Below are 13041 nucleotides of genomic sequence, written 5' to 3'. Positions count from 1 at the left end.
ATTAAGTCAGAATAATGCCCCCAGAGAGCAGCTACAACGTAATAGTATTTGATTATTTTGCGATCAAAATTGAGGACAAAATAAAAATAAAAACAGAAATGTTGCATTTTTATTTGATCTAGTTCATGTTTTGCCTCTTGTGGTATGTGTGTTCTGCTCTTTAATTTGTTGTGAAGTAGGTTCTGAGTTTTGGTTTTTGTGTTGGACTAGTAAGGCTTTTATTTTGAAGGTCAAGGTGGGTCTGGGACAGGAAGTCAGCCATTTTGTTGGGATTGTTTTGCTCAGTCACACATGAGGAGGTGAATCTATCACAATCCGCCTTTTGTTTATGCCATCGACATCACCGTCTGTAAGTTTTCATTTAGTATTTAAGAGTAGATTTTATTTAATGCCTTATTAGTCAGAAGTGTGTTCTTTGTTGTGACTTTTTTGTGCTCATAATAAATGCAGCTATTTTATTTATGTTACAGTTTACTCCATGTCATACGAGTACTTGGGTCACCAAAATAAAGTGGGAGTAAAGAACCTGCATCCGGACTCAAGTGTTCATTTCATTGGAGTTGAGCTTACTGCTAAATTGTGTTGGCAAACACACAAGGAGAGCAGAATAATGTGCCTGTTTTAATTTTGAATGAAGGTTTATTCAATCAGTCTCATTCACAAAAGAACACAGTGAATTTAAAGACGCTAGATTCCAAAGATATTTGCAGGATAACTGAGAATACGGCAGAATAGCCTTTAAAACACATTTTAAAACGCTGTCAGATTGAAAATCATTTATGCTTTTTACTTCTTTCACTTTTCCGCAGCCAGTTGTTATGAAGCACAACCAAACCCCAGAAGGCCCTCAGTGCAGTCAGATGAAGTACAAAGCAATCACATCTGCTGATTAAAGCTCTAATGCATTCTGCTGCATGGGGCTCAGGCCTACATCATTAATGAAGAGTAGATATTATATCCTGTTTACAGAAAGAGGAGAGGCAGCTCATATTAAGTATTTGTGGCCCTCTTGCACTTCTCCGCCCACACACTGATAGGGCAGTGTGTCCCTTGCTCAGCACTGACCTGCAGACTTTTGCTAACAGCAGGCTGTGGAAGGGGGACTAAAAGCAAGTCAAAGAACTAAGGTTGTATCACAGAGGCTAAAATATGACAAGTGTAGTTGAATATTTAAAATTATACATCACATATATGTGCATAGCTCTACAGTGCCTTGCATATGTACTCATACTCATTTTCTGCAGAAATCCACAACCTGGGTGGAAAATATTAGTTGAGCACTCCGCAAATCTGATCTTCATGGAAGGGTGGCAAAAGGAAAGTAGTTTTTAAAAAGTTTGAGGTTTCTCATGAACAAAAGTCCCCAACCACTGGGCCCTGAAATGGTACTATGGAGCGGATCTATTAGAATCAAGCCAGAAAGCAAATAATGAATCCAGATACACAATAACATCCGGGAGGGCAAGAGTGGTCCATAGGGAGCAAAAGGTTGAGAACCTCTGACGTAGGAAACACAGCAAACATGTGGAAGATGGAAATCAAGTAACATTTTGGTGAAGACTTCCTGAGTAAAACATCCCCATAGTGACAGGGTGGTGGCAGTATCATTCCATGCGTGTACTTTTATCAATAAAAGCTCAGAAGCTGGTCAGAGTAAAACGAAACATGAACGGAGTTTAATACAAAGCAGTTTAGGAAGCTTTAGACTGAGGTAATAACACAACAAAACGAGATGAAGTTTAAGGGGTATGCATGCTTTTCAGTGAGTATTGTGTACTGTGATCCATCTGTGTTGAGTTGAATATTTTGGCAGTTGATCCTTGGAGTAGATGAGGGAGAAGTAGTACCTAATCAGTTAATTTAAAAAAAAATGTATTTTTTCCTCCTGGGCATCTGGTACCTATTTTAAGATTATATTGTGGTTGGAATGTGAAGCATCATTCACTGAACTTATCTGGTCAGACATACACTTAAAATCACCTCTGCAATAAATACTGAAATGTTTCAATCATCAGTTTCCTTCTTTAATACATTACTTCTGGTGCCTCCTTGTGGCTTTTTTTAATCATGAAAAATGTCTGCATGATTCTGTGCTCTGCTGTTAAGAATTACCTGTACAGACAAATTAAAGGCAATGCATTTTAAAGAAATGCAGCTGCAGAAAAAAATGCTGTGTAGATTTGTTTTGGTTTTTTTTTGCCCCCACTCTCTTTCTCTCCCCTTTGTGCTCCAGTGACGTTTTATAATTAAATTGTCATAGCATAGACTGCTCTTGGGCTCGCTGCTCTTTTATATGCAGATGACTCAAATGATTTGTCAGTGTTTACTTGACTTTGTGTAGATGTGACAGTGTTGTGGCTCAGGAGCTAAGAGAGGCTTAGGGGAAGTGCAAATCTGAGAAAAATAAACAGTGTTTGCTTGAGAGCGCTCCTGATGAATAATTAGTCTTTCTGTGTTCTTGGAGGATAATCCAATTAGAGTCTTCAATAATGATTAACTCGCTGTATATTAATTAGTTACCAAGACAATGGCGCTCAGTTGGTAAAACTTCACCAGTGGGTCTAACAGCATCTTTCTATAACAGAAAGTCTTGAAGAAGCTCTATCAGTTTATTAATCAACTTTTTCTTCTTTTATCTACATTCACCAGTTTTCCATCCCAAATTTGGTCCTGTTCATGGTCACAGGTGGGTGCCAACTCCATTAGACACAAGGGAAAGGAGACTACACCCTGGGATGGCTCCATCAAAAAGCATTGATGGAATTAGACATCCGTGCACACAACTTAAAATCACCAGTTACCCTAAAATTACTCTAGAGTGAATGCTTTTGGTCTCATGAAAATAGCGGGAGGGCCTCATGCATGTGGTGAACATTAAAAGGCCTGCATGACTTAGAACCCACTGTGCAGTTCTCTTTATTTACTGTAAATTCTAAATAAATATCCTTCACATCTCTCTCCATATTTCCAGTCATGTCTATGGAGAAATATTTTGTTTCCCCGGGGAAATATCAAAGATGTAAATACTGTGGGAAAGACCTCTTCTCTGCGCTTTGGCATCTCCCTCTCCAAAGCTCTGAATTCGGTTTCCATTCCCACATTTAACTGCGGCTGATCGTACTCTCTGTAAAAGTCCTGTAAAGTGGTCTGGCTGTCGTACAAACATTTTTTGCTAAAGCCCGGCCAGATTTGTTCTGTGGCTCCGTCGAGTGGGCCAAAACCAACAGATGGGTAGAGCAGAGGAAACGTTACTGCAGTGTTTGTCCCAAACACCACACTGAGCGGGTGCCCCTCCTCAGAGACTCAACACTTGGCCCCACAGTCACTGGGCTGATGCCAGGAGAGACGGGGATCGTACAACAGTGAGAGACTAAAGAACAAACAGTTGGGGAAAATAGATGAAAGCATGCCTTTGCTACATTAGAAGTCCTGCTTTGTAGTTCTTCTAACTACAGCGGATTGTAAAAATATGTGTATGCCATACACTACTCCACTTTTTCTCATCATAGAACCACAAACTTAATGATCTTTACACAAAAATTCAAAAATAGTGTATTTTTAAAGTATAATATATCTTTTTTTTAATCTACAAATAAAACTCTGAAAAGTGTGGTGTGCATTTGTATCCAGTAAATATTTTGAAAAACCACCTGTCACTGCAATATTACAGCTACAATATTTTTTCCCAATTCTTCTTTGCAAAATAGCTAAGATACATTCTAAAGAGGTAGTTCAGATATGCAAATAAGCTGTGTTAAAGCAGGGACATCTAAAAAATGTAAGACACTGGTCTTTGAAGGCCGGACCTGGACACCCTGGATGTTGACCATTCCTTTGTAGCTCTGCCTGAGTGTTTGTGGTCATTTTCCCAGTGGAAAGTTAATCTCTTCGCCAGTTACAATTTTAGTTTATTTCCAACAGGTTTTCTTCCTTCTCCTCATTAACACTGACAAGAATCCATTTCCCTGTTGAAAAGCAACCCCACAGCATAATGCTGCCACCACCAGGTGTTCAAAAATGTTCTCATCTTAACTGAGCTCCTTTTTCTTCAACCACACCATCAGATATGAAATTAATTTGACTGTAATCAAGAATTAATTTAAAACTGCATGTTAGTTTGTTGCTGTTTATTTCTATATTGAATTCTGCAAAAATGTTGTGATCCTGCATTTTATATTTATTCTGTTTTGACTCACAGCAACAAACCAGTCCAGAGCGATGGATCCCTTTAAGCTCTGGCCAAGGGCAGGTTTCATTTCCCCTGGATGTTGCTGCTACTTTTTGAAATGAATTAGCACAACATGATCAGAGTCCACAGTGGACCACTGAGGCATCTTTTCTCCAGAGTGTGGTCCTACAGCCAGAGGAAAGGTAAATACTGTAGCCGGTGATAAAATACGCTCAGTGGACACATTGTAAATGGATTTAGCCCCTTATGCTACAAACTATTCTCCCGGGTCAGCATGGAGAAAATTCATCCCTGCAGACATACGAGTCAAAGCGGAAACACATCCGTGGCGCTGAGAATGTTTCACACTTTCAAAGAACACTATGTTTAAAAGTCCTGCACTAATTATTTTAAAATATATACTCCTGTTATTTGCAGAACGGATGAAGATGAGGAAACAGATGCCAATGTCTTTACCACCAATTAACACAGACTTCCTTTTTTAGGGTCTTTGTCAAGCAATATGGTAGCTATTAACAAATAGTTAATAGCTATCTGTTATTAACCACGTTGGTGGTGTATATCAAACTGAAAAAAAAAAAAAAAACATCCTAACTTCATATATATCAGTTAATATGAGAAAATATTGCTTTTTTGTTCTTATCCATGGTAATCACTTCATTAGTGTCTTGATATCAACAGTATTGTTTTTCCCTGAAACCATCACATTTTTACATAATACTTTTGATTTCTGGGAAACATGTGGCCCACTTTTTATTTCAAACAGTCTCTACAAATGTGTAAAATAGAAGTATGTTAGCACAATGCAGTACTGTCAAATACGGGCTTTTTTGTTTTTGGAATTAATGTGTGATGATGACTGATAAAGGGTGTCCAAAAATCACCAATGAAACTTTAAAAGGTCAGTTTTAGATTTTTGCTACAAGACAGAGCATGTACCATTGGATCCTTGCTGCTGACCAAATGCAGTGGCAAGAACAGGATCATCAGCTAGACTTATCTAAACTACAGCTGTGAGGTTTTTGCTGAGCTCAACTGCGCTGTCACGTTGAAGCATCAATAGTGAAGCTGTAATGTTCAGTGGTGAACATTAAACACTGAAGGCTGGGAGCTAAGGCCAGACGAGGTCTTTGGCTGCTGCTGCCCACACACCCAAACTGTTGATGTGTAGAGATTTAAGAGTTGCCTTTTCTTTGTTGAGAATATTGTACAAGATGGTTGTTTGAGTCCTTGTATTTTTTTCCTCCTTTGGCTTTTTCATTCATCTATAAATCATTTTCACCACCAGAACTTCTCACTGAATGTTTTTGTTGTTATTTTTGGCACAGTTTGAGAGTAAAACACTGGAAATATTGTACATGAAATGTTTTTTTAAAGGTCAGCTGTTTCAGAACTGCTTATTGCAAGTACTGCCATCATTCTACAATTCATGACAGATGGGGATATAACCTCTTTGTAGATATGGATGCATGATCAATTTCAGTCTTTGATTGAAATGGTTCCTTTCTAAGTTAAGGAATTATTATACACAAAACTTCAGTTTTAGGGTAAAAAATAAGGGTCACAAATAAATACATATTTAAAATTTTCTCTAATCCACAGTGGGTCATAATCAAACATACAGACTCAAATACATACATACTAATAATTCACTAGATGCTCCCAAGAAAGTCACATCTCAACCTCATGCAATCAAGAAGCTTCTAGAATAATCCTGGATGGATATTTGACGTCTCTTCTTGCAAGCACATTAATATTTGGAGGGGCCTTCTAATGAGCTTTCATTGTGAAAACTAAAATATGCAGGATTCTGGCCCATGTGGACCAACTTTGGACAGCCAGGCTAGAAATACTTGAGACTATGTGGAGGTTGATCATTCAGCTGGAAAATTACCCTTCGCATACCGCCAGAGATACCGTAGGATGATTTGGATCCAAACATGACTTTGTGTTAAAATAGATTTTGAGAAGCTGAATTCAACTGCATTTTATACTTTTCAGATTTCAAATGTGTAAGAAATGTTCCACTTCATAAATGTGCACTACGTAAACATGTTGGTATATCACAAAAGAGCTCTGAACTAACCCTAACTTATTGGGCTGACCTGGTTATTTGAAAAGACAGCTGCTAGTCAATGTTCAAGTTGCTAAAGATGTATATGACAACCAGAATCAAAATATGTTTTTAATATTGGTCTTCTTTTAGTTACTAGCACAAAACAAAAAAATTGAAGTCAAATGCAGCAGTACTGAGAAGCAAATCAGACTGAAATGAGGAACTGTATTACAGTCTTAGCACAACTCTGAGCACTGCAGCTTTTGTTGTGCAAAGGATATTCTGAACTCTGCAGTGACTATTAGGTAAGAAAGTGTTTGTGCTTGTCAGAAAAAAAGTCTCAATTTTAGGAAAGGAATACAAGTATGTAGCCTTTCTCTGGCCTCACCAGCAGCTTAGGAACCTTCAAATATATGCAAGAACCATGACCTTTTACTCCCTGAATGGTTAAATTATTGAGAGCTACTTGCCACAGAAAAACTTTTTTCTTTCCTCACCTCCAGAATCAAATGTGTGCATCCACCCAGCTGAATATAAACCAATATTGCATGTACTAGTACGTTTTGAGGAAAGCTGCATTCAACTAGGTGCAGTTCTATCAGGTACCAAATTCAAAAATCAAAGCACAAAGTAAAGCCTGACAAAAACCCTATTTTTTTTTCTCCACAGGCAGATGAGAGGCTTTGTGATGAAAAGTGAATTTGCGCCAAACATAAGGAGAGTGGATTTGCACTCGCTCGACAAAGATAATGGATGGTTAAAAAAAAAAAAGAAAAAACAGGGGAAATCACTCCCTTATCTTTTCCCAACCTTTGTTTTTATGGTTTGAGCCTGACTTCAAAGCGGCGTAGAGCTGAAAGTCACCCTGTTGTGTGGGTGGGAAGCTTTTACCTTCTTTGTTGGTAAGTCTGCAGTACACTGAGCACCTGTTAGAACAGGACAGAAATACAAATCTGTGGCAGCAGTTTGGGTTGCAGCATGTAATTTAACAAACTGACAGCTGCACAGATTACTGTAAGTATGAATGCACACTGCAGCGTCACATGGTTGACTTGAGATGATATGGATAGAGGCATGCATGACAAGTATAATGTTCTGTATATGTCAGAATATGACTGTTACTGTCACGGATCTTGTTTTTGCTTCAGCCAGACATGCACTGGTTTCCATAAAACTGAAGTCAGCGAGAGGACAAAAGTGCTTTACAAAGCAATCTACAATTGGAGGAATCTGACTTGATAGTCTCTGACACATAAGCATTGTTTATTTAAACAGGGGGAAAATTTGAGCTACATGCTATCAGTAGGAGAGCCTGGGTTTTAAATCAGCTTTGAAGACCGTCTGTAGAGAATATTTCCTTATCTTGTGTGAACTGTTTTTTCTTGCTTGTTGAGTGTCAAAAAGAGTGTTGACAACTCTCACGGAACAACTATTCATAATAAATGCTCACATCCTTTTCACATGGAGTGCAGTTTCTTTCATCAATCAACTTTCAATGCTGAATTTGTATTCACCTCAAACAGGGCCTTCATCCCCAATGTGGAGAGAGAAATTTGACTTATGGGTCTTTGTTCTTATGGTAATGCTCACTTGGTGCACTGCCAGCGAGATAATGGTATTGACTCCTACGTTTTACTTTTGCGTCAATGTAGAAATCTCATACTGACTCTTGTAAAGCTAACAAGAGCTTAGTTAGTTTTGCTAACTAAGCACTTTGCTTACAATAGTTAGCAAAGTTAGCAAAGTTTAAGTTAGCAAAGTTTAAGCTATAGTATCAGCCCATTAACCAGTTTATGGTACATTTTATTTGATTCAGGGATTTATTTAACAGCCAATTTTAAAGGGTTCTTTCTGACCATTTGGAAAGCTATAGTATAGTGGCATTAACGTTGAGTAAAAAAAAAGAACCTTTCTGTTTCTATTACTTATAAACTGAGTTGGATTAATCTCTAAAAATACTGAAAATTATAAATCAGCTGACCCGTTCACATATTTAGTCTGCTTGCAAAGTAAAATTATCATTTTAATATGTGTCTCAATTTCAAAATAGCAAACATTCTGCACACTGTAATATAAAATACCCATCATGAATGTCCAAAGTAATCTTATCTGAAGGTTCAACAAGTCACCAAACACAAGTATGCACAGGAAGTATTTAATTAATTCATGAAAAAGGGCAGCTAACTTCTCTGCAGATCCCACACATCCTGTACACAAACTGTTTAGAATTTTACCTTTACGTTGGTGCTACAGTGTCCACAACAATACCATGCATATTGCTCTTTTGCAACAACAAGGTGTGTTTACATATATATAAGGAAGAAAAAAATCCATTCTATTTTACCTTTTTTTATACATTTACATTTAAAAGTCTTAATAGTGAGCATAGCAAAACCCAAGTCAAATTACTTGTTTGTGTGTACTTGGAGAATAAAGCAGATTCTGATGACCAACATAAAAAATTATCTATAATTTTACATAAATGTTATTGACGACATGTGACTGTTCAAGCAAGTCCAACTAATCAAATATGACTTATTTTCCATCTTTCTTCTGTAATCAAGCCCATTTATAGACAAGTGTGGCTGTTTTACATCATTGTCAAACAGCAGTTCTTTGCTTATTGATTGTCCTGTCTAATTTCATCACAGACAAATGGAAAATAAAAAGGGGGAACCCACAAAAAGAAATCATCACCAAAAGTAATGTAATATTGACTTATCCAAAGCAATTCTAGTGTGTAGCAAAGGGTGACTACTTTATCTGTATCGAGTCTGTCAGTATGTTAATGAAAGTTGTGGGGTAGACAGAGAGACTGTTGGCTGACACCTGGCAGGAGAGCAGAATCCCTTGGGGTCTCTCATATCTCCACCAGGACATGTGGTGGTGGACATGTGGTGGCGGACTCAGAGGAGGCGGTGGGGAAGGTTGTTTGGGCTCCAGCCGATGCCAAAAAGATCACAGCCACCTGCTCCAGGAGTGAGTATCCTACTGACAGAAGTCCTGCAGCCAAAATAGACTCTTAAGTCGGCATCTGAAGCAAACTGTGGGCGATGTCATCACCATCAGCTGTCTTATATTTTTCTTAGAAGAAAAAAAAAACACATCAAAAGTGCATCTTGTATGTGCCTGGCAGGGAGCACAGAGCCCTTTGATGAAGCACACCTCCATTAGGCAGACTCTAACTGGAGACAAGCACTGAAACTGACCTTTGGAAAAGAGTCTACACGGTTCCTCATGATTAAAGAAATAGAAAGGGAAATGCAAAACAAAGCCATCTGTAGAGCTGGAATGAGCGGCTTAGTGAGCAAGATGGAAATGCACATTTATGCTCAAACAATGAATGCCTTCTTAAACTAGATTTCATTACTTTTTCTGCATACTAATAAGAGTAAATATATATGCACAAAACTTTGCAGCAGTATAAATGCAAACTGTTTCCAGGGAGACGTATTCTTTGAGTGGTATAGGTCAATATATTTTTTTTAAACTTTGAATGAGTAATTTATTTCTTTTCTCAAACTCTGCATTTCTAACATTGAACCGACAATATAGGAAGCCTCAGGATCATTCAGTAATGAAGACAAAACTGCAAGTTTATACTGCAAGAGCTCCATTAGTTCACAGAGGTTTTTCAGAGCACTTACAATAAATGAAAGCTTTTGATCTTTCAGTGTAAACTAAAAACTATAGAGCAGCACCATGTCTCCACTGCTTTGAGCAATATTTGTATTTGCATCATGTGAAATAAAGTTATGCAGCATAAAAAAATATAGAGTAATATTTCTCACCTATTCCATGTCATATATCAAGTTCATATCCTTAATGAACTTGGGAATTATGAAGAATTATTTTATTTCAGTAACTTATTGCCTGACATGTCATCAGCAGTTACTATCACAAGACGGTCTCGTACAAATGCAATAATTGATCTATGGTTAGAAGTTGTTTAAAAAATTCAAGCATTAAATAAATTAAAAAAAAAAAACTAATCCCCTTTGCAAATGTGGGCACACTCGTACGATGTGAGATCAGCCATGATTTGATGCAGTTTCTGGGTGAAGTCTAGAAGCATCCATTTTTAAATCTGATCTTACAATAAAAGATTTAGTTGTGCTCTTTTGCAGCCTTTTCTAATATGGAGCTGTATTATTTTTCTGACTGCTTTTTGGGAAGAATTAGAGATAACCTGTGGTAACATTTGTTTAAACATGCCTGTTTCTTGAGTATATCACCATAAGTGAAGCTGAAGTTACATACATGTATATAATAAGATTAATAAAAAAATATATATTTTTGCTCCATTGTTTCACAACTTCTTTAAATAGGAGAAAAGATTCAAATCACTTAATTTAAATACTGTTTCTTCCAGCCAAACTGTGCAAGAACGCTTAAGGAAGGCAGAATAAAAGCCTAAGCTGTCTCATTAGACAATTTAGTGATTATATCTCTGTATTTCGTAAGGCAACTATACTTCAGAGTCACATTACTAACAGAGACATCTAGTATCCTTAACCATTAATTACTCCTTCAGTAATTAATGGGTATTTCTACTTTCTTTACAAGACTGTTTTCCTCCTCTTTGCTGTTAAGCCTACAAATAATTTTTTTTGGTTTTGTTTTAATGTTTCTCATCAACTAGAGCGTAAATCGTAAGTCCTGTCAGATAATGTACTCTGTTTACAGGTATTACTACTGGATAATCAGACGTCTTGACAAGCAGCTCATTTCTCCACATCTCATTACCAGCAGGTGATTTGTCTCTCAGTTGTCTGAGATTGACAGCTTGGCAGCGATGGCAGCAGTGACACACTTCAGAGTGAGTCAGACATCATTGAAATGTCTTCAGTGACAATCAAACGGAGCTAGCTCCCTCAGAATCTGTTTTCTTGTGTTTCTCAATCAAAAAAGCAGAAAAACGGAAAATTACAATTTTAGGTACAAAATTATATAGTAACACCTGATATGGATGCATGTGTGACACTGACTTAAACTGGAAAATATCCGTTTGTAATAGGTGGGAATAGTTAAATAGTAAAAACTGTTCACCTGCAAATCAAAAGGGACATTTTGTACTTTTCTTAGGACCCAATAAGATCTGATCCCCTGAGATAAAGAGCAACCCTCTGGTCATACATGATCCAATAAACATAAGACTGCTTACTTTCCTACAAATGTGAAGCTGTATCAACAATCTTCTTTTTTTAAAGATAGATACAAATCTAATACATAATCTCAGTTATCCCTCCGGCAGCTCCTGGTGCCTGAGGCTGTTTAAGAATGCTCTGGGTTAAGAGAACGCAAACAACACAAACACACACGTAGTTCTTCAGCACTTGTCAACATGAAAAAGAATTTATGCATAGTTGGCAGAAAGAATTTGCCTTGGTTTAGGCATGTTGAGCTAAAACACAGTGTGCTCATAAACAATCATTCGTTAGACTTGCTCTAAATAGGGGCCATGTGTTCGCTTGTGCAACTTGTCAAACTACCTTTTAAACAGAACAGGAACTTCAATTAAGTGTCCACCGCCACTTAATGAAGTGCTGATTGTGAAAAGAGAACAGTGTCCAGAAACATAATGAAGTCATTAATGCTAATTTATACGAAGTCTAACATTTGAGCCCTTTGTTTATTTGTGAGAAGCCAGAAAACATCCTATGGGTTCATTATGATCTGCAGCTCTTCCGCTTGCTGTGTGTTGGACATGGGGGGGTCAAGACAGGCATGCAATCAGCCAAGTGCCTCATCTAGCGTATGCATAGCCCTTCCTGTTTTATGCTAATGTCATCTCGGCAGGCAGAAATGAGAAAGTAGTGATGCAGGATAATTACCAGGGCACACCAGAGACAGGTGGTGGCCTAACTGTGGTGATTTAGCATTTTGAATTTCTCTTTCTCATTAAACCTGTTCTTCTCTCTACTCTGAAAGCAAACTTTGTGGAGTGAGGCACTCAATGTCTGGAGAGGAATTGTAAAAGTACCTAAGTCTGGTTAATGCAAATACATACAATTCAGTTGTGCTCTGCTTTAACCAGAATTATAAGAAAACAGGACATTACTTGTGTTTGTCAGATTAAAATAAATTTAGCACCACTGAAATTATTACACTTCATCAAAACACTATATAAAGAAAATTAACCACTATTATAAAGGATTAGGTTTAGTAATAATAGGACCTTCAGAATTTTCTTAAAAAATTTTACTACTACTACGGAAGTAGTAATGTATTATAAAATGCAGTGTATATCTAGGCAGTCATATATATAGTTTCCAAGTGAGTCAATTAGCAAAATGTAAACATTTTTCTACAATTTTTACTCTTGGTGAGAGAACATATTCTTGTACAGAAAACTATTTGAATACATATCAATTCAGGATAACATACACATATTCATTTATTGAATTAAAAAGCCACACATCTATGCCCACTTTTTCCTTGACACGGCAACAGAGGGGCTGGTGAAGGTAAACAGTTTTTCAAAGCCGTTATTGTGTTTTTTTACTCAGAGCTACCGTTGCGCAGGGCATTAAAATTTCACACAGCAGTTCTTACATGTTTTTCACTTTACCATTCATTCAAGACCTATTTGGGAAAGTACTACTCTTAAAGTGCTCTCCTAAGAGGTTAATTTTTCACAGCTCAAGTTGCAGCAGGTTGATGTTACACGACTTCATGATTCATGACCTCTTCTGTGGCTTAGTCGAACTACTAATTGTCTGCTTATCACTGGAACAACAAGGGAACAATGAATGACCATCACAACAAAGCAGAACCCCTCCAAGTGGATTGAAGC

General features: G+C 37.4%; 1 protein-coding gene and 1 long non-coding RNA gene across 3 annotated transcripts in view; one reads left to right on the top strand and one right to left on the bottom strand.

Annotated features, from left to right (window-relative positions):
• The window catches only part of macrod2 (mono-ADP ribosylhydrolase 2), a 477335-nt gene that overhangs the window by 206773 nt on the left and 257521 nt on the right, over positions 1–13041 (bottom strand). The gene's annotated exons all lie outside the window — the stretch shown is intronic.
• On the top strand, positions 215–502 carry LOC116712787 (uncharacterized). The gene is made up of 2 exons (XR_004337674.1): positions 215–349; positions 471–502. It is a non-coding gene; the product is annotated as an uncharacterized LOC116712787 (long non-coding RNA).

The sequence above is a fragment of the Xiphophorus hellerii genome, chromosome 22, assembly GCF_003331165.1.
Source record: "Xiphophorus hellerii strain 12219 chromosome 22, Xiphophorus_hellerii-4.1, whole genome shotgun sequence".
NCBI classification, from domain to species: Eukaryota; Metazoa; Chordata; class Actinopteri; order Cyprinodontiformes; family Poeciliidae; genus Xiphophorus; species Xiphophorus hellerii.
This window is presented reverse-complemented; position numbering and strand designations above follow the sequence as displayed.